This window comes from Periplaneta americana, chromosome 6 (genome assembly GCF_040183065.1).
Source record: "Periplaneta americana isolate PAMFEO1 chromosome 6, P.americana_PAMFEO1_priV1, whole genome shotgun sequence".
NCBI classification, from domain to species: Eukaryota; Metazoa; Arthropoda; class Insecta; order Blattodea; family Blattidae; genus Periplaneta; species Periplaneta americana.
The window spans coordinates 149,610,663-149,637,589 of record NC_091122.1 but is presented as its reverse complement, the minus strand read 5'-3'; the positions used below and the strand labels follow the sequence as shown (position 1 = coordinate 149,637,589).

The window sequence follows — 26,927 nt, the reverse complement described above, 5'->3', positions numbered from 1 at the left end:
TTTATGAAGGTACTAGGAACAACAGACTGTGCAGTATTATTTAGCATTGTCTGTAATGAGGCGATAGTAGCGATCCTAGTGGTTAGCAACTATCTATGGATGCATATTTACTACGTATTGAGCTTCGTGATTGTATATACCTGACTGTGGTATATCAGTAATCTGCCATCGTAATACTGGGTGTTCATTTCAAAGTGTGTCATGACGTCATTGTTGTGAGTCGGCGATTTGAAGCGAGTTTCAGCTTTTATGTCAGAGAAGTTGCCTATTAATCAAGGTGTTCAATCTGAACTTGAGAACGTGTACGGTATAACTTGAACGTCGTGGCAACAGATAGCGGTCTGTACGGTCTGTGTGCTACCATAACCTCTTTCGAACTGTGTTTTGCGCGGCCAAGTCGTGCGCAGGGTATTTGTTATCGGTTGCGTACGGTAACATTCCACAATATAAATCAAATGCTCCGTGTCCATGTTGTCCGTCGAAGTTAATGTCAACAAATACGTAAGTAATCGTCTTAACCCTTTCCCCACATCCCGACAGTAAGAAAAAACCCACCTCAGAACATGTTTCCAAACAGTTCACATTCCTGCCACTACCGGCGTTACCGTACATATCGGTAAGTACTCCTCAGAATGAACACCGTACTTGTTAGGCAACTTCTCTGACACATAGGTTATACACCTCTGCGGAAGTGTAGGAAGATTGAATTCTCTAGGCTCATCGACTAGCCATATGACGGCATACGGCGAGCCATGACACACTTTGAACTGAACACCCAGTATTTGCAACATTGTACACGAGATAGCGTTTGTCAAGTGAGAGTTTAAATGTCCGGCCCGGAGATAGATGGTGCTTCGGCCGGAGGTTTAAGTGTTCAGCTGTCGCGATAGATATCGTGTTGATGAGAGCACCTCGGTTGTCCGTTTGAGCTTTAAGTGTTCAGCGGACACTGTGAATGTCATGATGGTGAGAGAGCACCCCAGGTCGAGGCGTCAGATATCTCCGGGTTACAGAGAACGCCGAACTTCAGACAATATGATATCACAACCATGCTAAATTCGCGATATGACCGTTGTAGTATTCCACTGATAGGTGACTGAGAAAGAGGTGATCGATTTCAATGAGTTTTGTTAAAAAGTGTGCACACCTCTTGTTGTGCACGTCATCTGTCACTAAATCCCATCATCATCATCATTAAGAAAGAAGACTGACAACTTTACTGTGATTGGCAGATTGCTGACGTGACATGTATTTAGAAGGTGGTCAGTGTTGCCAAGTCAGCGGTTTTGTAGCTAAATCTGGTGTTTTCAGGACTATGGTCAGCTACAGAATTTTACCGTCAGCGGCTAGCTATTTATTTGGCGTTTTTTTATGATTCCGGCAAAGGCAGAAGATATTTTTAAGCTGTTTTTTCTGTAAAGATGTTATATTGTTTTTATATGTACTTGCGGACAACAACATTAGTTAATCATAAACCAGAGATTAATATGGTACTATCACAATTTTTCATTGTGCGAGTATAAAATATTAATGTTTTATGACAACTCAATTTCGTACAACCATGTCCATTTTCTGCCTCATCCATTATTGTACAAATAAGGTATGCCACTTTCGTTAAACTCTTTGTCTAATCAGGTAGGCATTTGTTTTTGTAAATGAATTGATATGTTTAATCATAAAGAGTAGATAATGAATTGAATTATTATTTTCATTTATGATAACTTACATTATAATTCATTCGTTCATAGTGTTCTGCCCATGGGCAGGTCTTTCACTGCAAACCCAGTATTGTCCAGCCTTTCCTACTTTCTGCCTTCCTCTTTGTTTCCTCATATGATCCATATATCTTAATGTCGTCTTATCTTATATATTATTTAATTTATCATTCCGCATTGCAGTTTATGTAACACAGACATATTTAAAACTTAAAACCAAACTCACTGTTGGCAGACACGTCTCCAGCTCAGTGTGAAATCAGATTTCGAACGAACTGGTGTGATTTTGAATGTGACTGTTTCCGAAGTGTCCAGTATATTATTCTTGATCTACTTCATTCAATTTTGAAGAAATATGCCGCGTAAAACTCCATACGTAAAGAAAAGAAAAACATAATGTGTTGAAAGATTGGGTGGAAGAAGTTGTCGGTGATAGTTGGAAAGCTCGATGTAAATGATGTAAGGTGATATTTAGACTTCGTGGAATTGCCACAAGAATCGCAAGGTTTACTGCGCACGCGGTATAGACTGTATGAGAAAGGGGCGTGCAAAGGATGGAATATGCCTCTGATGTAAACACTGAGCAGTATACTGCGGTTACAATAAAACCTGTGTTCTGCATTCAAGAAATATAATGAATGATCATTGAAGTAGGAAATGTCTAAACATGTAAATACACAATTATTTTACAGTGAGATATATTAACTTTTAAAATTTAATGTAAGATACTCACATCATTCTTGAATATGTGCATTGCAGTGAAGAGTTACGGACATTTTGAGCGACTGCAAAGTAATCTCCTCCGATGGCCACTTAAACAGTTTTTATATTGGGAAATGTACGTTCAACATCACACGATGTAATATGTGCACATTTGAATAACGGAAAGTCACTACTTTTTAGTACACCAACTTCAGACGTCTTGTCGTGACCTGATAGTACATAATTTATAATACGAAGTTGTGAATAGGCAGAATTTTTAGCAATAATGTTTCTCAACTTACATTTCACTTTTTCTGAAATTAGTGAATTGTTATTTTGGATAACGGTTTGTGATACTTTATCCACTATATTAAGGGCTTCTGAGAGTTTTAGTTTAGACGATTCTAACAGGGTGCACACGATTTTAAAATTAGAGTCAGTGAACACAATATCTTCCAATATTTAGAAGGCAATGATTTTACAGGTGCAACAGCGGAACTGTCTGTGCTATCCAATGCATCAATTACCGCCATTATTTTACTGTAATGTTCTGCATAATTCTTGTCTGCACTGAACAAATGTTAAGCTTTGACTATTCCAACCACAGTAATGCAAAAACAAGTGCTTACATAGGTATACATTAGCTGTAGCTGCTCTATCTATTTGGACCGGTTACAACTCTTAACATGAACTGCTTATACTACGAGACCGGTCGGTTGCTCACCTCCTCTATACTACCGTACATCGGCAACCTGATAGCATGCTGCGTGTGGCAATTCAACGAAGTCTAGTGATATTGAATGCAAAATATTCAGATTTAATTGTCCATACGATTTTGCATAGAATATAGAGCCTACGAAGTGATACACACTTTCCATAATTTAGTCTACATTTTTATAAAATTCTCCAGTTCCTAAAACTGTATAGTTTGTATTTCAAATTTGGAAGTGATGTATTAAGAAAAATCTGGAGTTTTTCAAGTACAGTTTAGCTGTAAATGGAATTCTGAGTTGGCAACATTGAAGGTGGTACCATTCTCAGCTGCACTGGCAACAGATGCTCACAGACTAGGTGGGCACTGTACTCCAGGACAAGCGTCAAAAACGCTGCCGGTGGCTGTACAACCGTTAATTAACTCTATACCGCCAGCCTTTGTCGAGGAATAATATTGTTGATGATATAAATAAACTCGTATATAGTATATGGCCTCAATTGTAATAGACAGTACGCCAGCTAGGGGTAAAAAAGAGAAGGAATGTGAACTGAGCGTGATGTCATGAGAATAAGACTACTATAGATTATTCACGAGGAGTACGGAGTGACGTGTCATTAGACAGCTGCTGTTGTATGTATAACGCTTTGCATTGTCCGGATATCCGATGAAGCATGTAGGTAGCGGTTCACATTAGATGTACAAGGAAAGGAAATCGATTGCAATTATGCATTCCAGTTTATCCCAAGCTCCGTTTACAGAATGCATCGTGTTCCGAACGGAAGTAGACGATAATTCAATCATTATTCACTACAGCGTATTGTTAACCCACAACAATCAAGTAAACGTTTATTTAAATGCAAATTATGTACTTCTCCAGAGATACCAATACTTAAGTTGCTTCCTTAGATTAATACTAGTTTTTTTTATTAGTTTTCACTTCATTTAACTTAGTTTTAGTTTCTTTACATTTTCCATGGTTTGCTTAAGTTAGTTTCGTCCCTATAGAAACATTTACATTTCCTTTGTTTAGTTTCAGTTTCCTTGTTTAGTCTAGATTTTTCAGGTTATTTTAGGAGTTATCAGGTTAATCTTAGTTTCTTTGGGTTAGTTTTGGTTTTGATTTGTTCAGATTAATATTGCTGTTATCCGTTAATTTTAGTTTCTTTATTATACATAAATCCCACAAGGGCAGCTGCCCTTCAGTAAAGGTTGCCAAAAGACACAGCATACTAAACAAATAAAAATAAACATTTGTGTTATGATTATTATTTTCAAATGGAAGCTACCCTTGGGAAAGTACGTTTATTCAGTAATTATAGCAATCAGATAGAATATAAAGAAATTTGGGTATAAAGGTGATTACGTAAAATCTGAACAGAATATTTCATTACGTCTACAGCAATAATGTTAAAAATGTTTAAAGGAATTCCAAAAGACTTAAAACATTCAACTGAGAATTTTGGAATTGTTCCCCTAGTTCCGGATTTCTTAGGTTAGTTTTGGTTTGTTGAGGTAAATTTTGAAATTAACCTATTCTTTTCAATAAAATAAAGTTTGAATGGGTCGTCAATGCTTATCTGTTTTTTGTAAAGGTGTTACAATTTATTAATCACATGAACGATTTCGGCACATGTGTATGCCATCTTCAGATGTTGAAAAATATATTACATATTAACAATGCCATAATGGTTACACATACTGTCGACATAACCGTTATATGTATACATAAATGACCTTATTGCAATATACCCATTGCCAGTTAAAATAATTATAGCATACAACACTAAGTAAAACAATTAAAAACAGTTAATTAAAACATTATTCCTTCGTGATGGATTATAGTTCACATAATTAATAAACATTTTAAATAAATAAAAGCTGACAGTTATGACGATATCAGATGAAGTATACTGATTTCAAATATCAAGTTAATTACCTAGTTGCACATTAATACCAGGTAAAGCAGATCTAATTAAAATAACAAGTAGAATGTGAGCCATAAATTACGTCTATTAATGGGCGATGTTCATTGATTGCTTAATGTCATTCACTATCACATATAATAAACATTTGGAAAAGTTGATCATGGCGTGTAAGATACTTGCGTATTATGGATTCCAGTAATTAGGTGTTTTAGTACAATAATGTTGTTCTCTTCTGCCGACTTAAGTTTTCACAATTTCTTACAATGTCGCGTTGTCACTTGCCGAAAACGTTCATGTGATTAATAAATTGTAACACCTTTACAAAAAAACAGATAAGCATTGACGGCCCATTCAAACTTTATTTTATTGTAGCTTGCTTATCGGACAAACTAGTAACAAAATGAAAAAACTATTCTTTTCAGTTTTATTAGGTTAATTTTCGTTTCCTTACTTTGGTTTTGATTTCTTCGGGTTAATTTTGATTTATCCTGTTCATTTTAATTTCTTTAGGTTCTTTTGATTTTCTTAAGTTTTGCTTTACTATTTAGTTCAATTTTGAGGTTATTCAGTACATTTTAGTTTCTTTAGCTAGGTTTGGTTTTCTGAGTTTGGTTTTGATTTCTTCCATTCAATTTTGATGTTATACGGTTCATTTCAGTTTCATTAGGTCAATTTTGGTTTTTATCGTATTAGTTTTGATTTTTTCACATTGATTTGACATTATTCAGTTCATTTTAATTTATTCAGTTCCTTTTTGGTTCTCTTTAGTTGGTTCTGATTTGTTCAGCTTAATTTTGAGCCATTCGGTCCATTTTAGTTCTTTTTACATTAGTTCTCATTTGCTTAAGTTGGTTTTGATTTGTTTCGTTTAATTTTGATGTTATCCAGATAATTTTAGTTTCTTTGGGTTCATTTCGGTTTATTTAGCTTGATTTTGATTTGTTCAGATTATTTTTGATGTTATCCAGTTCATTTTAGATTCTTTAGGTTAATTTTGCTTTTCGTAGATTGGTTTTGATTTCTTCAGGTTAATTTTCAAGTTATCCATTTCATTTTAATTTCTTTAGATTGGTTTTGATTTCCTGAGATTAGTGTTGCGTTGTTCAAGTTAATTTTGAAGCTAGCCAGTTCATTTTAGTTTCTTTATGCTAATTTTGATTTTTAGCGTAGTTTTGGTTTTAATAGGTTAGTTTTGGTTTGCTTACGCTCGTTTCGGATTTCTTAATCGAGCTTCGCTTTGCTTAGATTGGCTTTGATTTTCTCAGGTTAATTTTGATGTCAACCGGTTGATTTGGTTCTTTGCAATTAGTTTTGGTTTGCTTGGGCTAGCTTGTCTTTGCTTACGTTTGTGCTTGGTTTACTTAGGTTGATTGTGATTTGTTCACTTTAATTTTAAGTTAATTTTATTTTCTTTGTGTTTGTTTTCACTTGCTTAGGTTGGTTTTGATGTCATCAGATTCATTTTAGTTTCTGTAAGTTAGTTATGGTTTGTTTAGGTTAGTTTTGTTTTTCTTTGACTAGTTTCGCTTTCTTTACATTAATTTTTGGTTTACGAAGCTTGTTTTCATTTATCAAGGTTAATTTTGATGCTATTCGGTTTATTGTAGTTTCTTCAAGTTACTCATAGTTTTAATTTGATTTGGTTACTTTTTAGTTTCTATATATTGGTATCGCTTTGCTCAGTTTAGTGTTTGGTTTACATAGGTTGATTTTGATTTGTTTAATTTAATTTTGATGTTACCGGCTCATTTTACTTTCTTTAGGTTAGTTTTGATTTCATTAGATTATTTTTGGTTTTCTTAGATCGGTTTTAATTTGTTCAGGTTAATTTGGATGTTATCCGGTTCAGTTTAGTTTGATTAAGTTATGGTTAATTTTAGTTTATTCAGATCAATTTTTTACATTTTTACTTGATATTACCGGCTCATTTTACTTTCTTTAGGTTAGTTTTGATTTCATTAGATTATTTTTGGTTTTCTTAGGTCGGTTTTAATTTGTTCAGATTAATTTGGATGTTTTCCGGTTCAGTTTAGTTCGATTTAGTTAAGGTTAATTTTAGTTTATTCCGATCAATTTTTTTACATTTTTACTTGATGTTACCGGCTCATTTTACTATCTTTAGGTTAGTTTTCATATCATTAGATTATTTTTGGTTTTCTTAGGTCGGTTTTAATTTGTTTAGCTTAATTTGGATGTTATCCGGTTCAGTTTAGTTTGATTTAGTTAAGGTTAATTTTAGTTTATTCAGATCAATTTTTTACATTTTTACTTGATGTTACCGGCTCATTTTACTTTCTTTAGGTTAGTTTTTATTTCATTATATCATTTTTGGTTTTCTTAGGTCGGTTTTAATTTGTTTAGGTTAATTTGGATGTTATCCGGTTCAGTTTAGTTTGATTTAGTTAAGGTTAATTTTAGTTTATTCAGATCAATTCTTTACTTTTTACTTGATGTTACCGGCTCATTTTACTTTCTTTAGGTTAGTTTTGATTTCATTAGATTATTTTTGGTTTTCTTAGGTCGGTTTTAATTTGTTCAGGTTAATTTGGATGTTATCCGGTTGTTTAGTTTGATTTAGTTAAGGTTAATTTTTGTTTATTCAGATCAATTTTTTACTTTTTACTTGATGTTACCGGCTCATTTTACTTTCTTTAGGTTAGTTTTGATTTCATTAGATTATTTTTGGTTTTCTTAGGTCGGTTTTAATTTGGTCAGGTTAATTTGGATGTTATTCGGTTCAGTTTAGTTTGATTTAGTTAAGGTTAATTTTAGTTTATTCAGATCAATTTTTTACATTTTTACTTGATGTTACCGGCTCATTTTATTTTCTTTAGGTTAGTTTTTATTTCATTATATCATTTTTGGTTTTCTTAGGTCGGTTTTAATTTGTTTAGGTTAATTTGGATGTTATCCGGTTCAGTTTAGTTTGATTTAGTTAAGGTTAATTTTAGTTTATTCAGATCAATTCTTTTCTTTTTACTTGATGTTACCGGCTCATTTTACTTTCTTTGGGTTAGTTTTGATTTCATTAGATTATTTTTGGTTTTCTTAGGTCGGTTTTAATTTGTTTAGGTTAATTTGGATGTTATCCGGTTCAGTTTAGTTTGATTTAGTTAAGGTTAATTTTAGTTTATTCCGATCAATTTTTTTACATTTTTACTTGATGTTACCGGCTCATTTTACTATCTTTAGGTTAGTTTTGATTTCATTAGATTATTTTTGGTTTTCTTAGGTCGGTTTTAATTTGGTCAGGTTAATTTGGATGTTATCCGGTTCAGTTTAGTTTGATTTAGTTAAGGTTAATTTTAGTTTATTCAGATCAATTTTTTACATTTTTACTTGATGTTACCGGCTCATTTTACTTTCTTTAGGTTAGTTTTTATTTCATTATATCATTTTTGGTTTTCTTAGGTCGGTTTTAATTTGTTTAGGTTAATTTGGATGTTATCCGGTTCAGTTTAGTTTGATTTAGTTAAGGTTAATTTTTGTTTATTCAGATCAATTTTTTACTTTTTGCTTGATGTTACCGGCTCATTTTACTTTCTTTAGGTTAGTTTTGATTTCATTAGATTATTTTTGGTTTTCTTAGGTCGGTTTTAATTTGGTCAGGTTAATTTGGATGTTATTCGGTTCAGTTTAGTTTGATTTAGTTAAGGTTAATTTTAGTTTATTCAGATCAATTTTTTACATTTTTACTTGATATTACCGGCTCATTTTACTTTCTTTAGGTTAGGTTTGATTTCATTAGATTATTTTTGGTTTTCTTAGGTCGGTTTTAATTTGTTCAGGTTAATTTGGATGTTATCCGGTTCAGTTTAGTTTGATTTAGTTAAGGTTAATTTTAGTTTATTCCGATCAATTTTTTACGTTTTTTACTTGATGTTACCGGCTCATTTTAATATCTTTAGGTTAGTTTTGATTTCATTAGATTATTTTTGGTTTTCTTAGGTCGGTTTTAATTTGGTCAGGTTAATTTGGATGTTATCCGGTTCAGTTTAGTTTGATTTAGTTAAGGTTAATTTTAGTTTATTCAGATCAATTTTTGACATTTTTACTTGATGTTACCTGCTCATTTTACTTTCTTTAGGTTAGTTTTTATTACATTATATCATTTTTGGTTTTCTTAGGTCGGTTTTAATTTGTTTAGGTTAATTTGGATGTTATCCGGTTCAGTTTAGTTTGATTTAGTTAAGGTTAATTTTAGTTTATTCAGATCAATTCTTTACTTTTTACTTGATGTTACCGGCTCATTTTACTTTCTTTAGGTTAGTTTTGATTTCATTAGATTATTTTTGGTTTTCTTAGGTCGGTTTTAATTTGTTCAGGTTAATTTGGATGTTATCCGGTTCAGTTTAGTTTGATTTAGTTAAGGTTAATTTTAGTTTATTCAGATCAATTTTTTACTTTTTACTTGATGTTACCGGCTCATTTTACTTTCTTTAGGTTAGTTTTGATTTCATTATATCATTTTTGGTTTTCTTAGGTCGGTTTTAATTTGTTTAGTTTAATTTGGATTTTATCCGGTTCAGTTTAGTTTGATTTAGTTAAGGTTAATTTTTGTTTATTCAGATCAATTTTTTACTTTTTACTTGATGTTACCGGCTCATTTTACTTTCTTTAGGTTAGTTTTGATTTCATTAGATTATTTTTGGTTTTCTTAGGTCGGTTTTAATTTGTTCAGGTTAATTTGGATGTTATCCGGTTCAGTTTAGTTTGATTTAGTTAAGGTTAATTTTAGTTTATTCAGATCAATTTTTTTACTTTTTACTTGATGTTACCGGCTCATTTTACTTTCTTTAGGTTAGTTTTGATTTCATTAGATTATTTTTGGTTTTCTTAGGTCGGTTTTAATTTGTTCAGGTTAATTTGGATGTTATCCGGTTCAGTTTAGTTTGATTTAGTTAAGGTTAATTTTAGTTTATTCCGATCAATTTTTTACATTTTTACTTGATATTACCGGCTCATTTTACTTTCTTTAGGTTAGTTTTGATTTCATTAGATTATTTTTGGTTTTCTTAGGTCGGTTTTAATTTGTTCAGGTTAGTTTGGATGTTATCCGGTTCAGTTTACTTTGATGTAGTTAAGGTTAATTTTAGTTTATTCCGATCAATTTTTCACTTTTTACTTGATGTTACCGGCTCATTTTACTTTCTTTAGGTTAGTGTTGATTTCATTATATTCTTTTTGGTTTTTTAGATCGGATTTAATTTATTCAGGTTAATTTGGGTGTTATCCGGTTCAGTTTAGTTTGATTTAGTTAAGGTTAATTTTAGTTTATTCAGATCAATTTTTTACGTTTTTTACTTGATGTTACCGGCTCATTTTACTTTCTTTAGGTTAGTTTTGATTTCATTAGATTATTTTTGGTTTTCTTAGGTCGGTTTTAATTTGTTCAGGTGAATTTGGGTGTTATCCGGTTCAGTTGAGTTTGATTTAGTTACGGATAATTTTAGTTTATTCAGATCAACTTCTTACTTGACGAATCTATGTTAATTTTTTTTAGTATAATTTTAGTTTACTCAGCTTAATTTTGGCTTCCTTAGGTTAGTTCCAGTTCATCGCCATTCTGTGTCTTTGATGCCCAATAAAAACTCACAAAATGTATATAAAAATTATATTCCAGGTACATAATTCCCATATAAATCGGTTTGCACTTACAGATTAAGCACAAAATCCGTCCAATAATCAGAAGAAATTGCGCGCTGTATACAGATGAATAAACAGACATAGGCAAGGCAGAGAGACTACCTGAACTACCCTGAACATCAGAGATATTTGAAACGTATATTTCCGCGAAAATCTCGAAATCGACTTTCTCCAGCATAACGTTCTCACACTCAGAAACAGAAACAATTCTGTATTTGCCATTAATTTCACTTGAGCTCGCCAGGAGTTGAACTCGGGTCTCCAGATTGCAAAGCTATAACGTTCGGTTGACGCTGAATCATTTTAATTAGACGAAGATTAAAAGTAAGCTAACCTGAGCTTGTTGTTTTACGTACAATTTTCATAGACGCCGTAACTGTCAGAGAAACGTTCACTAATTCGTGACATTTGACAGACCTGGGAGATATAATCAAACTGAATTATTCCCATGAGGGAATCATGATGCTGTTGACAGACCACATTACATTAAGCGGAGTGCTTGCCACTTGTGTGTTTGCTGCAATGATGCTGGGGATGAGACACCCTAATTCGAAAGTGATTTCATGATGAATAATTTCCACCGCTGGAAAGGGAATCGACTGTACTTCGACACATTTAAGAAACTTTGCTAGAGAAGGAGTTTGTACAGTTTAAGGGCCACTAGCGCCAAAAAAATGGGCAAAAATCAATTTTAGTTTTTTGTACGAACGCATTCCTTGGACACTTAGGAAGATGATAGTAAGAGGTTTCTTCCCTCTACGCCTTCTTTGAGATCCAGAAGCGATTTTATATAGGTCTGCTCCGTATGTCAGTACTTTATCTCTTTTCAAAAATTTGCCTCTTTCTCGAAGTTACATATTTGATGTTCAAAATGCTGCATTCGCATGCATTTTTAATCAAATTTTATTTTATTGGGTTATTTTACGACGCTTTATCAACATCTTAGGTTATTTAGCGTCTGAATGAGATGAAGGTGATAATGCCGGTGAAATGAGTCCGGGGTCCAGCACCGAAAGTTACCCAGCATTTACTCATATTGGGTTGAGGAAAAGCCCCGGAAAAAACCTCAACCAGGTAACTTGCCCCGACCGGGAATCGAACCCGGGCCACCTAGTTTCGCGGCCAGACGCGCTGACTGTTACTCCAAAGGTGTGGACTTAATCAAATTCAATGAAAGTATTCGTACATGTGCGTGCATATATTAGGCTATCTGACAAGCAAACGTTCTGATGGGGGCAGATAAAAAAGTTATTTTTTTTTCTTCCACCATGTCAATAATGTCAAATGAAGTGCTTATACAAATTTTGGCCACTCGACCGCAATTACGAGGGCCATAAAAAAATAAGTTCGTCAGGGACCGCTAACAGAAAAAAAACACAATTTCATTACTTACTTATGGCTTTTAAGGAACCCGAAGGTTCTTTGCCGCCCTCACATAAGCCCGCCATCGGTCCCTATCCTGTGCAAGATTAATCCAGTCCCTATCATCATATCCCACCTCCCTCAAATCCATTTTAATATTATCCTCCCATCTACGTCTCAGCCTCCCCAAAGGCCTTTTTTCCCTCCGGTCTCCCGACTAACACTCTATATGCATTCCTGGATTCGCCCATACGTGCTACATGCCCTGCCCATCGCAAACGTCTGGATTTAATGTTCCTAATTATGTCAGGTGAAGAATACAATGCGTGCAGTTCAGCGTTGTGTAACTTTCTCCATTCTCCTGTAACTTCATCCCTCTTAGCCCTAAATATTTTCCTAAGCGCCTTATTCTCAAACATCCTTAACCTATGTTCCTCTCATAGAGTGAGAGTCCAAGTTTCACAACCATACAGAACAACCGGTAATATAACTGTTTTATAAATTCTAACTTTCAGATTTTTTGACAGCAGACTAGATGATAAAAGCTTCTCAACCGAATAATAATACGCATTTCCCATATTTATTCTGTGTTTAATTTCCTCCCGAGTGTCATTTATATTCGTTACTGTTGCTCCAAGATATTTGAATTTTCCCACCCCTTCGAAGGATAAATCTCCAATTTTTATATTTCCATTTCGTACAATATTCTGGTCACGAGACATAATCATATACTTCGTCTTTTCGGGATTTACTTCCAAACCGATCGCTTTACTTGCTTCAAGTAAAATTTCCGTGTTTTCCCTACATTGTTTTCATTGTTTTCATTGGACAAATTTATTGGAACGGAAACAGCAATTGTTGAGCTATTTTTCAACATTTTTCCATCGGAATTAAGACATTTCTCATATCATGGGGTCGACAGAGAGGTGCAGACGCAGTCAAACGCTGGTTCCGATCTGAGGCGGCTGACTTCTACGACACAAAAATTGATCCTATGGTATGACAAATGTCTCAATTCCAGTGTGGGATATGTTGACAAACAGCGCAACAATTTCTGTATCTGTTTCAATGAATATTTCCATGCAATTGTGCTTTTTTTCTATAAACGGCCCCAGGGAAAATCACTTTCTGGACGGCCTCGTAATTGCGGTCGAGTGGCCAAAATTTGTATAAGCACTTCTTTTGACATTATTAACATGGTGGAAGAAAAAAAATTAACTTTTTATCTGCCCCCATCAGAATGTTTGCTTGTGAGATGTAACGGTGAGAAATATTAAGACACAAAAATCATGCAAGTAATCACCAGGGAACGGATTTATATGGACTAAAAATATATGAAATATGTAAATATATATGTAGTTATTTTTACCAAAATATGGAATTAAATATGGATTTTTACCAAAATATGGAATTAAATATGGACTTAAAATTATAAAAAAATGACTATGTACGTTAAATATTGGTACATTTTAATCAAACTAAACAAAAAATATAATGGACGTACCTTATCTTCCAATGTAGTTTCAACAAAACACAATTTTTATTGTCTGTTACCATAACAATAGGTTACAAACATTTCTTTCAAGTGCTGAAAAGTGAATCTTCTTCTATTGTCTCTGAGGATAGATTTATACTGACTAAAAGAGCGTTCGACGTCACAAGAAGTAACTGGTACATAATTCAATTTCACAATGTCTGCTGGGGATAAGTCCAAGTTAATCTTCACTGTTGATTCACCACTCATCACAGCAACAACCTTTTGTAGTTCTTCATATCCAGGGTTTTTTGAAAGTACAGTGTCCACCTTAGCTCTTACTGCATCTGCAACTTTACCTCTACCACGATTCAGTTGTTCCACAGTACTATTTATAATTTCAAAACTTTCAGATAGTGAAAGGTGCCTATTTTGGAGACTTTTGAGCGTTTTTATGATGCATGAAAATGTATGCTGAATGTGAGCTAAGTCATTCTTCACACTTATGTCACAGGTAACTGTTTTCGCAGTATCAATTGAGACTGCATCTTCAGAGTCCAATGCAAGGAGAACATTGTTAATAGAGTCTATATGTTCGGCATAATATTCAACTGCTTCTAGCCATGTACCCCATCTAGTTAAAATTGGCTTTGGTGGCAATGGAATTTCAGGGTACATTTCTTTCAACACGTTAACTCTACTGGGAGCTTTGAGAAATACTTTTTTCACTGATGAAATCAACAAATCTACTTTAGGGAAATTGTCTCTGACCACTTCTGCCACACGATGAAATGCATGCGCCACACAAGTAAAATGAGTCAATTTAGGATATACAACAGATAATGCTTGTCCAGCTTTGACCATATAAGGGGCAGCATCGCTAATAAAGAATAACACATTATCGTACATAATACCCTTTGGCCACAGGATACCCATAGCTTCGTTGAACAGTTTAACTATAGTTTTGTTATTGCACTTTTCTAGAACATCACAATGTAAAAGAATTCGTTCAGAATATTGTTCACTTAACAAACCGATAACTACATTACCAACAAGTCTACCTTCTTTGTCGGGAGTCTCATCAATGGAAACCCAAATTGAACTATCTTTAATTTCATCTCTTATCTTCTGTATTGTCTCATCGTAGATGGATGGAGCATACGTCTTCCTAAGTGTTGACTCATCCGGGATTGTATGTTGAGTATATTTTTCAAGGAATTCCCTGAAGACCTTATTCTTTAGTTTGTAGAGAGGAATATCAGCAGAGATGAGAGAACGGCACAGGTCGATGTTAAACTCAGATCTTACATTCGATGTTGTTGGTTGTGTTAAAAGCAATTGTCTCTGCTTGGAATTTAGTTGTTTGTTGGCCTGATGTTTACTAGTTGTAATGTGTTGTTGCACCAGGAACTTTTGTGTAGATGATACTGCACACTGACACAAATTACAAAATAATATTTTATTGTCAGTTGATAAACCATCTTCTTTAAATTCTGAAATGTAACTTGTTAGTTTTGATTTTAAATTGACTGAATGACGTACTTTTGGCATATTTACCGTCTTTATAGTATGATTTACAAAACTGAACCTATGTGTACTCTGACTGGCATTTAACTGTTGAGCTGCACAACTGAAGTCTGTTAAAAATTTTAAATTAAATTAATACAGTTTTGTAACTTACTTTCCCATTGTTGATAGGACTGCTAATTTTCAAATAACTCTGATGTTAAAGGGATTACTGAACATGTGTTTAAATCTCTATTGTTGAAATGTATTTTTAAAAGTTAATGGAATTTTGTTTTGTTTTATTGTTAAACCTAATATAATATGGACTGTTTTATATGAAATATGGAAAATATATGGAAATTAACGAAAATATGTACTAAACTCTAAAATATGAAAAAATATGGAAAATAAAAGTAGGATTTTTCAACCCTACACATTGTGAAACATAAAGATAATGCAAAATATAAATTATATTAGCTTTATAAGTAAATATGTATTTACATATAAATCCTTTCCCTGGTAATCACTAACCAGTAATCACAGTTATTCAGTAGTCATTACGGTAAAAAATATCTGCAATTCCTTCAGAAATCCTGGCAAAATTAAGGGAACTGCCTTGAAAAAATATGTAAACAAGCAAAATAATGTTCATGTTATCAAAATATAGGCATTTATACGCACAATTAAGTGGAGATAAAATTGTGAACCTAAGCTTAATTATCAATGAATATAATTTTTACACAATATTTTAGAGCTGTATATGTATTATACAACATTTAGTTTGCGCAAAAAACAGGGATCTAACAATCAATGCCCGTGCAGTTCTTCATTATTGACCGAAGGACGTTCATAAATCAGTGTCAAAGCGCCTGTTCCCCTGAGCTGGTCTGCAACCCGTCTAGCTCTGAATGGAGGAGGCCTATCAGATGGCGAAGTGCGTTATTCTGTTATCTGCTACTCTGTCCACTCCTTTCAATTTCCAAGCGGATGCGTTGTATTGTAACAAAGTTTGTTCAGTGCTGCCCTCAGGGGAGTACAACTGGTATCTAGGTTCTCTTTTCCTCCGAAAACATTTGAAGTTGAACCTGGAAAATAACTCCGATAATTTTTAATTTTGAAATAATGAGATACGCTAGAAGAAAATTTCCTAATTGTCTCAACAAGAAATTAATTATACGAATATTGGAAGAGTTAAAACTAAAACACAACGGTGACCTATATCTTGTAATGGGATTAAGTAATTCTACAAGTCAAGACTCGTGACGGAAATATTGTGCGAAATGGCAATATAAAAATTGGAAATTTATCTTTCGAAGAGGTGGAGAAGTTCAAATATCTTGGAGCAACAGTAACAAATATAAATGATACTCGGGAGGAAATTAAACACAGAATAAATATGAGAAATGCCTGTTATTATTCGGTTGAGAAGCTTTTATCATCCAGTCTGCTGTCAAAAAATCTGAAAGTTAGAATTTATAAAACAATTATATTACCGGTTGTTCTTTATGGTTGTGAAACTTGGACTCTCACGTTGAGGGAGAAACATAGGTTAAGGGTGTTTGAGAATAAGGTTCTCAGGAAAATATTTAGGGCTAAGAGGGATGAAGTTACAGGAGAATGGAGAAAGTTACACAACACAGAACTGCACGCATTGTATTCTTCACCTGACATAATTAAGAACATTAAATCCAGACGTTTGAGATGGGATGGGCATGTAGCACGTATGGGCGAATCGAGAAATGCATATAGAATGTTAGTTGGGAGGCCGGAGGGAAAAAGACCTTTAGGGAGGCCGAGACGTAGATGGGAAGATAATATTAAAATGGATTTGAGGGAGGTGGGATATGATGATAGAGAATGGATTAATCTTGCTTAGTATAGGGATCAATGGCGGGCTTATGTGAGGGCGGCAATGAACCTCCGGGTTCCTTAAAAGCCAGTAAGTAAGTAAGTAAGTACAAGTCAAGACTATTATGGCTTTTTTAAGGTTAACAAAATTGCTCCGGTATTTAAAAAAAATGGTAGAAATTATATCACTAATTACAGACACATTTATCTTGTACATTAGCGTCCAAAGATACCTGACCCTACTAATCGATAGTGATCAATAATTTGCTGGTGTAAGTGTGGCTTCTTTAGATATTGTTTGTATGGATAGATGGCGAAGATAATAGTCAGTGTTGCCAATCGCACATAAATATATCCGCATTATAGAATTCAATATTTCATCTACCTCTGTTAGTTGTAAAATGGAATTGGGTTTAGCTGGAAACCTCTGATGTTGTCAATTATGCTTAATCTACATCGTAATTTTCCCAGACACTTTCATATCCGCCCCAATAATGGTGCCATCTATTGAGAACTAGAGGAACTATTTCAAAGTTTGTCAATTTTTTATATCTTTGGTTCTTACTTGTTCCTTGGTTAGAAAGTTCGCCGGTGTACAATTATTTTCTAAAGTATTTGAATTAGTTATACTGGGCCAACTTGTAACATTTTCAAACGAATAATGTACTTCATGAAATTCGATTCGAGTTTCGTAAAGCTAAATCTACTACTCAAACCATTAGTTAATTGAATATTAGATACCTTTGAAGAAAAGAAGGTTGCTATGGTTACAATATGTGATTTATCTACAGCTTTCGATTGGTTATCACATGGCATTTCATTAAATAGATTAGAATTCTATTATGTAACTGGAAAGAAAAATATTGATTGCTTCAAATTTAGGCAACAGATCATAACGATAATTAATGAATGAACTAATCAATAAATGAGGTAAGGATTTAAAAGTTATACGATAGGGTTCTTACGATTCATCTTAAACTTTATGTGAGCTCCTAGGCTAAAGGTCATTTGTCTCGCTTCGATCACACTGTCCCACTGAAGCTGAGTAAATTTTCCAGGGGGGGAAAAGCCGAAAAGCGCAATAAATTATTTTCATGAAAGTAAATATTATTACTTACATACTCTACTAGAGCTATATGCTTGACCCCAAGAAAATATATTAATAATTACTTACTTACTGGCTTTTAAGGAACCCGAAGGTTCATTGCTGCCCTCACATAAGCCCGCCATTGGTTCCCAGCCTGAGTAAGATTAATCCATTCTCTATCATCATATCCCACCTCACTCAAATCCATTTTAATATTATCTTCCCATCTACGTCTCGGCCTCCCTAAAGGTCTTTTCCCCTCCGGCCTCCCAACTAACACTCTATATGCATTTCTAGATTCGTCCATACATGCTACATGCCCTTCCCATCTCAAACGTCTGGATTTAATGTTCCTAATTATGTCAGGTGAAGAATACAATGCGTGCAGTTCTGTGTTGTGTAACTTTCTCCATTCTCCTGTAACTTTATCCCTCTTAGCCCCAAATATTTTCCTAAGCACCTTATTCTCAAACACCCTTAATCTATGTTCCTCTCTCAAAGTGAGAGGCCAAGTTTCACAACCATACAGAACAACCGCTAATATAAATATTTTATAAATTCTAACTTTCAAATTTTTTGACAGCAGACTGGATGATAAAAGCTTCTCAACCGAATAATAACACGCATTTCTCATATTTATTCTGCGTTTAATTTCCTCCCGAGTATCATTTATATTTGTTACTGTTGCCCGAGGCTTATTTGAAGGATTCGTAACAAGCTGTTTTTTACGGTGATGGGTTGTTAACCCTTCGCCCCCAACCCACAAACTGGAGGACCACCCCTTATCGGCTGTCCACGACCGCTTATTCAATATATTCACAGCTACCCTCCGTATCTGGAGGCCAGCTCCTCGATCCACAACCTGAGGACGCGCCATGCCGTGGTGATAGGGAAATGTATTAATAATTAGGATATTTTATAGCTTTCCTCATTTTTCTATACAGTAAAAGCAAATTGAAGTTTATACTGAACCTAGATTTACTCACTATATTTAAATAATTAATGAATTAATTCATTAATTAAATTGGTTTAATGGCAGACTATTCTGTAACTGTGTTTTTATTTTTTCAATTATCAGAGAACACATTCACTTTTCTTGAAATAAAGCAAAAAAAAGAAACCGTCATTGCATCAGGTGTTATTATGTTCAGGCAATTAATGAATTTAGTCTCTCATCACCAGCTGCAGTAAAAAGAACAAGAAGCTCATTTTACAAATGCAAATAATTACTCTTGGACCTACAATATTTTATCCATAGCCTACATGGCAGTTTATGCTGTTTTAGTTTCATTCATTCACTTTTCAAAGTACATGTTCACTTTGTTTACAACAAAACACTATCTCTTATAAACACTGCTCTGCTTTTTATGACTAATCTGGGAACTCTATCGGCGCGGCGAATAACTAAGCAACGCATGGAAACACAGTGTGGTGTCGGAGTATCTTATCAATGAATGGAAGAAATGAAGACTTAATATTACGAAGAGCTCGAATGAATTACCCAAAGTAATGCACGCTAATAGCCTGGGTACTCGAGCAAGAATTCAACATTTTGTTTAATTAATGTACGTTTTGAATTTATTACACTTCTCACAATTATGACCAGAGCTAGGAAGTCGGCACCAAAACAGTACATTTCAGTTGAGTACAGCGAGGAGTATAGATGTCATCGCGCCTCGCCCTGCTACAAACGATACACAGTATGTTCACAAAAACAACGCATAATGGCATTCTGTGGAGTTGTGTAGAGTCGTGAATAGTTTGAAGAATATTGTTAATTTATATTAATATTTTAGGTTCTGAACAAAGCGAGCTATTATTATTTACGTAATATTAATATTATGCATGATTCCAAAAAAGTAAACTTCATCTGTTACTAAATAATTATGCAAACAGGAGTGTGTAACAAGTTTATTTTTTTCCCGGATTATTTCTCCTTAAATGTTGACGTCTCGTGCTGCTATGCATTCGGTTGCGTTACAGTCCAGGTTCAACATCGGAATTACGATACGAACTTCCTATAGGGTCCCGTCGCTCTAATTTCCGGCAGCCAATCACGTTGCCAGTCGGCTACATTTAAACGTGTGCGTCTTGTGATTCGCTGATGCATTTCCTAAGGCTCGATAAATACTTAATACAATCGCCCGCCATTTTGGCTCTTTCGTTGGGTTCGCAGAAAGTACTCGAGGACGTTATTTGCCGCTCAATTATTTGCTCAATTACAGTGCGTTTGATTTATTGTCATAGGAGCTACGATATGATAATGTTTAACGGTTTGGCAAATAGATCCCTCGTCTGATAGTTCGGCAACGAAAGAACAAAAATGGCAAAAGATACTACTTACCTAGACTTTTTAGAGCCTTCACTTCCTAAGACGTAAGCAAAGAGGAGGAGTCACGCCGGGAATAACAGCGTCGCGACTATAGCTGTCATTACAATTGAAATGAAAAATTTTATTGAAAACAATTATGGGTTTAATATTATATGCCACATAATAGCCTAGATACACTCTTAGATTCACAAGTAGTTGTTCACCTGATTATAGTAAGATACACTGTATCATATTTCAGATTTTCTCCAGTAACGTCTTGTGACGTAGAACGAATATTTCCAGAGTAAAAATATTGTTTTTTTTTTCTGAACATAAAAGGAGTACCTATTTCTTTTGATAAATGAAAATGTTCATTGTCACTTGTTATAATGAGGCTAGAATCATAATTGTATACTTTGTATGTTATTTTTATATGTATGGGTTAATGATTTTAGTTGGGAGTTACGAAGTTCATAATTACAAATTATTGTTTTTTAAATATGCCTTTACTATTTTCTTGTTCTAAGGGACCATTGAAGCATATGTTTGGTTACCACTCGGCTGTACATGTTTGTCTTTCTGGTTCACTGACATTTCATTCTGGAGAGATATAGTTCCCAGATAAATAGAGTTGTATAGAAATTACTTTTTTACGCGTAACTCCACAATCCTGGTAGAAAACCAACCTTCTGAACACGAGGGCTTAGAATATTTCTAAGCTCTCTTGCTTCTGAATTATCATGAATGTGTTGAAACTGACATTGCAAGAGCCTCTAGGATAGTACGTGGAATTACACTTGTTGCTGATATGACTTCTGGCAGGATTTTTACATCAGTTACCTTCCAAATTTGTGTAATTTCAATTTATAAATCGACTTATTTTGACAATTTGCTTTTATGTACAGAGATATCATTTTATTTTTTCTAACATTTTTAATATTAACCTGGCTATACCTTTGGATTAATGATTGAGACCCGGAAACACAGTTTGTTACCTCCTTCCACGACTGGAGTTCGATGATACTGGCGTAAAATACAAACAGATAACTTTACTGGGTTCAGGAGGGAAGAAAAGTAGTTCATCCATTTACGTAATGTAGGAAATATCGCGATTTTGACTGTGATAATTTTCATTGGGTTTTGTTTAATCAAAATACAGTACAGTATTAACAGTAAGTGTTTTTACTCACGAACTGAGTTATCCATGCGGACGTATTCATTATGCAGTGTATATTATACTGTATACAGCACATTAGCGTACGATATAGAGAATGAAGTTAAAATTAAAAATAATCATAATATGGATATTTAAACACATTTTTTAAAATGGTAGCCGTTCATTTCGATACAGGTCTTTTTTGCCTATTATCGCACTATAGACTATTGCATCTAATTCCAATTACCAGTTTCGTCCATACTTAGTAACTCATGTTGAAATAATTCTGTACCTACTCTATAAAAGAGTAACTTACGTACTGTAAATTCAGTCTTCACTTCTGCCCGAACCGCACAGATAAAATTACTCAGACATGCTATCTACTGTCCGTCCAAGTGGTTATGTCGCAGGATGGTAGAAAGGAGGGGGAATCACGTGATAGTTAATTACTTAACGAGGCCCTTTTATTTAAGTTATTTTAAACAGTTGCATAATATTACGTAGAGGTCCAATTAATTTCTAACAGAAATAAATGTTTTCAGAAAAGAGCTAAGAAAGCCCAGCCACTAGTCTTTACAGTGGAGCGAGCAGAAGCAGGTGGGGGAAATCGGGATGCGACGCAGGCAAACGGACGACAGTACCTGTGCGAAAATATGATTCAATATTGGAAATTTTCGTCACTAGAAAACGCGAACATATTTCTGAAACGTACTATAATCACTAACTCAGTACTGCGGCCTTACTTCTTTGTGGACAGTTGGAACTTGGTTAGTAGAAGGGGTGGGAGTGAAGTACATTCAAAAACTCAGGTACAATAAAAGTTGAAGTAAAAATAAAATGATGTCCCTGTAGAATTTAAATTTGATGTGTTTGGAACTATTACATATGACGCCTTACTCTCCATTTGTTTCCCTTAATATTATTTTTGAATGGGTTATTTATGAAAGGGCCTAAGTCGCTAATTTTGTGAAAATGAGTTTGTAATGTAATACTGCTCTTTGGGTGTAGATACATCGGTTTAGATATGAAGAGGACTAAGTTTCACACTATAATGCTTTGTAGAATTTATTATACAATTTTTAGTTCGGCCTTAATTTCAAAATTTCGGCCTTAAAAGCAGTTTTTCTTGTATTCAAGACTTAGGCCCTTTCATAAATAACCCATTCAATTTCCCTTACGTTCAATTGTTTCACCTATCATCATGGGACAATTTATACCCCCAGTAAACCTCTCCTGAGTCTTTTTCTGATAGACCTACCTTACATGAATTCATGGGCGTGCCTGGGAGAAGGAAGCACTGGACGTGTCCTCCCTCAATAATTCCTTCCAAGAGATCCGTCCGCCCTCCCCACCAATATTCCGAGGCTGTGTATAAGCACATTCTATTCAGTTTTGTATCTTTGTCACGTAATATCCATTAATAAATTCACGGACTAACGTATTCATGTACTATTCTAATTTGTGCGTATGCACATATGCTGGCGACAGAGAGAGTTAGAGACGGAGAAGTAACCTCGCTCCTCTCTTGTGGTTTGAAAATCATTTAACTGTAATTTCTCTGTCTTCCCCTGTTCCATTTTGTCTCATATGGCATAATTGAAATGAAATGAAACTCCGGTTTTGCGACATACCGATTTTTATTGAACTTTCTACAGAAGTTACAGCTAGCATAGTTTTTAGTGTACAAACTCTGATTATGTTTGTATTTTACCTATAACTTCTGTACAAAGTTTCAAAAAAATCTGTTAGATAAGAGAGAAATTATTAATTCTGTCTCAATATACCACCTATAAAGGATACACCTTTTCCTCTTATGCAAACATGATCAGTTTGTACATAAAAAATATATACCATCTGTGACGTGTGTGCAAAGTTTCATAAAAAAATCTGTTTGATAGAAGAGAAGTTATTAATTCTATCCAATTATGTTTAATGAAAGCTATCTTTCACTCTGACATTGCTTCAAAAGCGGATAATTAAAATTTGTTTAAATAAATTAATTAATTAACCAACAATTTTGGGCTTTTCTATAGCACGAGACCCTGAAACTTTCAACTTGCATTTTTCTAAGTTCTATGGTGCGGAAATCTGGACAGGTTAGTTTAGGCTTTCCGTACGCCTTGAATATACGAATATGTGTCAAATTAGGTTAGGTTAGTTTAAGCTTTTGGTATGGCTTGCATTTACGAATCTAGGGCAGGTCAGGTTAGGTCAGGTTAGGTTAGGTTAGGTTAGGCTTGGTTTTCCGTATGCCTTGCATAGGCAATATCATTTTAAAGTGTTCTACCTCTTTATTTCAAGTGTTAAATAATCACTTTTAGGTTACCTACATCGATGAATTCTTTCCAACTTTTAGCTATTTTCTAATATGTTTTCAAGTCAATTGACGTGCTGTATGAATTCTTCACATTCTAAACTACCATCTCTGTGAAAAGTAGATCAGTTTCCCATTTTTTTTCGTCAAAGGAACCTTCAGTGTTGCATGCTATAGAAAACCCCAAATTTGATTTATTCCGTTTTAATGTTTTCCAACTTGAACATATACATACATTATTAAAATATCACAAAAACCACTTATGAGGCAACTAGGCCAGGAGATAATGCGGTAGAGAGGCTCTTCCTCTGACATACAGTATATCGTCAAGTGAGATGTACAGGGACATCATTTTATTTTTACTTCAATTTTTATTGTACCTGAGTTTTTGAATGTACTTCACTCCCACCCCTTCTACTAATGAAGTTCAACCGTCCTCCACACAGATCCAAGACCGCATATACAGTCCTAGTAGCCTTACCGTCACAGTACGTTCCAGAAATATGTTCGCATTTTCCAATGACGAAAGAGCTTTCAATATTGCATCATTTTCGCACAGGTACTGTTGTCCATTTGCCTACGTCGCATTCCGGTTTTCCCCACCAGCTTCTATTCGCCTCTCTGTAAAGGCTAGTGGCTGGGCTGTCTTAGCTCTTTTCTGAGAACATTAATTTCTGTTGGGAATTGAACATCTATGTAATATTATGCCCATACAACTATTTAAAATAACTTAAATAAAAGGGCCTCGTTAAGTAATTGTCACGTGATTTTCCTCCTTTCTTCGATCCTGCGACATAACCACTTGGACGGACAGTAGATAGCATGTCTGAGTAATTTTATCTTTTCGGATCGAGCAGAAGTGAAGATTGAATTTACAGTACGTAAGGTAGCCTACTCTTTTACAGAGTAGGTAGGTCTACAGAATTATTTCAACATGAGTTACTAGTACGAAGGACGAAACTGGTAATTGGAATTACACTCATTAGAACTGAAGCCTGTATCGAAATGAACCGCCACCATTTTGAAAAATGTGTTTATCATAATATGGATATATTATGATTATTTTTCAATTTAACTTCATTCTCTATATTGTACGTTAATGCGCTATAGACAGTATAATATACACTGCATAATGAATACGTTCGCATGGACAGCTCAGTTCGTGAGTAAAAACACTCATTGTTAATACTGTACTGTTTTGTGATTAAACAAAAAGCTAATGAAAATTATCAAACTCAAAAGCGTGATATTTCATAGTTTACGTAAATGGATGAACTACTTTTCTTCCCTCCTATATCTAGTAAAGCAATTTGTTTGTATATTATGCCATCGAACTCCAGTCGTGGAAGGGTGTAGCAACCGTTGACCCATTTGTATAGCCAGGTTAATATCAGAAATGTTAGTAAAAAATAAAATGAGGTCCCTGTATAATGCCTGATAATTTACATATAAGCCAGAATCTCAATAAAAGGTGGAAATGTAATTATGATGACGAAATGAATCCGAGGTCCAACGCCAAAACTAGATTGGTTGAGGGAAAATCACGGAAAAAATCTCAACCAGATAACTTGACACAACTAGGATTTAAACCCGTGCCCGCTCGTTTCACGGTTAGACGTACCAACCGCCGCAGCGGTGAACCCTAAAAGTCATTACCATTCTTCCTTAACAGCCGAAATATTAAGTATTCATGCGCCTCATTTAGGAAATGTTCTTTACAAACAAGGCCTACAGATGACCAATATGCTAACATGTCGATGACATGTTAGCCAACATGGCTACTTTCCAAACTTCAGCTTCCGTATTCAAATTGTTTTTCAATACGTTTAGAAAATTGCATGAAAACAGAGATCGGGGGATCATATTCAGTACGATGAGCGTTTTCAAATTGATTCCAATACTCCTTGAAAACGTAGGAACAATTTACTAAAATAGAATGCAACAACAGTCTACTATATACAGTCACAAAGCTTGAGTTTTGAGGGTGCTAGAAACAATACACTGTGACGGTACTATTTTGCATTGCCTGTAATGAGGCGATATTAGCGATCCTAGTGGTGAGCAACTATCTAATGTTTGCATATTTACTCCGTATTGAGCTTCGCGGCTGTATATACTAGACTGTGATGCAACCTTCCCTCCATGGATTATGATAAATTGTTTCAAGTAGGTTATCACAGTCTAGTATATACAGTCACGAAGCTAGAGTTGTTGACAGTACTAGGAACAATAGACTGTGCCGGTACTATTTCGAATTGTCTGTGATGAGGCGATAGTAGCGATCCTAGTGGTTAGCAACTATCTATGGATGCATATTTACTACGTATTGAGCTTAGTGACTATATACTAGACTGTGGTCTAATGGACAAAAATAATACTCCAATATTTATGCAGGTGATATGGTACGACAACGGAACGATCAAATTGACAATGACAAATTGACAAAATTAGACCGATGAATTTATCTTAACGTACTTTTATATGCTGATGATATAATTTTAATTATTTTACGAAAAGGATAAGCTACAACGTGTACATTCCAACTGACTAACTTTTGTAAATTATATAACCGCAAAATTACCATCTGGTATAAAAACAAACAAATTTATAGAATTCAGCGGAAAATATCCAGTTAGGCCTATACTTAAAATTTTAATTTCAATTTTAATCTATAATGAAATTTATATAAAAAGTTTCAAGTTGAAATCATTTGGGAACTCAAATATCATCTGATATAGTAAAAGATGTAAATAAAATTAAACAAATACAAACCAATATGCGGAACATTAAAAAGAAATACAACAGCAAGGAAACGCAACTTAAATTTTACAATGCGATGGTTATAAGAACATTAGGCCTACTTTATTTATGTAGCCGAAGGAAAATGAGTCGTAAATGAACGAGACCTAAAAAAAGAATAGAAGCGGCAGAAATGCGTTTTGCAAGATTTGTAAAAGACTGTAAGGTTCTTGGGTCATATTCCAAATAATAAAATAAGAAATGACCTCAATAGAGAGCATTACATATAAATCAACCTCACACAGAGATAACTGGATAAACCACATTGAGAGAATACAAGAGAATTGAATCCCAAAACAAGCACTAAATTATTGTCAGTCAGGCGGCCGAAACAGAGGTCGAATCTAGGAACAAGGCAAGAAAATGT

General features: G+C 34.3%; 1 protein-coding gene across 1 annotated transcript in view; it reads right to left on the bottom strand.

Annotated features, from left to right (window-relative positions):
• Positions 1 to 26,927, bottom strand: part of LOC138701923 (uncharacterized) — a 441,575-nt gene that overhangs the window by 414,424 nt on the left and 224 nt on the right. The gene's annotated exons all lie outside the window — the stretch shown is intronic.